Source organism: Pundamilia nyererei, unplaced genomic scaffold, assembly GCF_000239375.1.
Source record: "Pundamilia nyererei isolate P.nyererei 1_Seehausen unplaced genomic scaffold, PunNye1.0 scaffold00124, whole genome shotgun sequence".
In the NCBI taxonomy this organism is placed as follows: domain Eukaryota; kingdom Metazoa; phylum Chordata; class Actinopteri; order Cichliformes; family Cichlidae; genus Pundamilia; species Pundamilia nyererei.
The window spans coordinates 1579486-1581370 of record NW_005187525.1 but is presented as its reverse complement, the minus strand read 5'-3'; positions in this window follow the sequence as shown (position 1 = coordinate 1581370).

Sequence of the window (1885 nt, the reverse complement as noted above, 5' to 3'; positions counted from 1 at the left end):
AGACTCCACTTAGTCCTGAACCGCATCCTCTAGCACCCTTCCTGCTGAGAGCGCTGCTTTGCTGCCTCCATTCGGGCCTTTTCGGCCTCCTTGTCTATTTGGTTTTTAGCGCATTCTCCTCTGGCTCAAGCAGCTTCACCATTGGCTCGTGCTTGTGCTCCACTTAGGCTCGCTGCTGAGCCACCTGACCGGCATGATCTGCACTCTGCCCTAACTTCCAGTTGGGAAAACCACAAGGTGTCTCCTTGGTTAGACATGTCTGCTGTTGCTGGAGGGGAGTGTCTATGGATCTTGGCAATCCGCTTGATGTGAGGACAATCTTTTTACTCTTCTTCCCTCAGCTGAATGCTTCTATTCGGCTTGTGCACCAAGCTAAACATAAATGGCTTCAGTGACCACTCAGGAGACCAAGAGTAAGGTCCATTTAGTGTACATAAAAAATACATAAATGCTACATTCAATACTGCTACCATATGTAAAAAAAAAAAACAATACGAGGTCACAACATAAGAATAAAAAAGCATGGCAAGTAGTGTAGCAAATCCCATATGCCGTATGGCATGTTTTTTCCATGCTAACAGGCAAAACAAAGCATGAACAGCTAACTTACACCAGTAAATGTAACAAACTCCATAAACACAAAAGAAGGTCATCACTTCACTGGACAAGGTACTAATAAGCTGTACAATCAATCATTCCGCCAGATTATGCCATCTCAAGTGAAACAGAAGCAGGAACCATCAGAAGCACGAAACACCGGACCTCCCTGCTGAGTGCTAGGAGCAAAAACTGCCTTAATATGAACTTCTGGGATCTTCTGCTGTTGACCCACTAGATGGCAAGCTTTTGCCAGGAGCATCCCAGGAATAAACACGTTCGTTGACAGATCTTTGTCAAAAATAGCCAAGGTCCCCAATTTTAAAATGAAAAACCAAAGTTTTTTTTTGTTTGTTTTAAATATTAGCAAAAAAGCAAGACAGGACTGTCGAAAGATCTAAGGATGTACAACTACGAACTATTAACTCATAAGGCAAGCCTAAGAAAGGTTCTGAGAATTCTGAAAACATTTTTATGAAGACCAACACAACAGTATTGTGATTTTAAATACCTACAGGGTAGTCCAGGGTGTAACCCACTTAAACCCAAGACAGCTGGGATAGGCTCCAGCTCCTTCCCCTACATACTAGACTTAGAGGGAAGGCTCTAGACTAACTATTTGCCACGGTTGCACTGGTGCGCCTAACGTTGTTTTCTTAGGTGCACCAGCGCAAAAGTTTAACATCGTTTAACACCGCAGTTTTACATGTGCACTTTTTGGGAGTGGGGGGAATTGCTGTCCATACAGACAGTATTGATTTGGAGCACCATTCTACAAGAAAGATAAGTTACTGAAAAGTGCTTGTGCTTAAAGTGCTTTGGTACTCTTTGGCAATATTGTAGGCAATGTTAAACCTAATCATCATCTCGGCCTCCTCTGACAGCCTGTTTACTGCTGCCTACCACTGAACAGCAGTGGGGAGAGGGGACACTTGGGCAGTGCATTTATCACAGCATAATGTATTTTCTGGTTACACTGTACTTTTTCAGTGTTTCAATTCGAAAAGTATTAGCACCAGTCACAAATGCAGTATTGCCGGCCAGGGTCTTTCCACATCATGACAGTAAATACAGTGCATCATGTTGTCAGCTTTACTGTATCTTAGCCAGTGAAACTGGTCAAGCCACTCTCTTCCAAATGTATAACCTTTCGACCTTTTGCTTTCAGTGGGCTCTGGCTCGGAGTCAATCATACAGTGGGGCAAAAAAGTATTTAGTCAGCCACCGATTGTGCAAGTTCCCCCACTTAAAATGATGACAGAGGTCAGTAATTTGCACCAGAGGTACA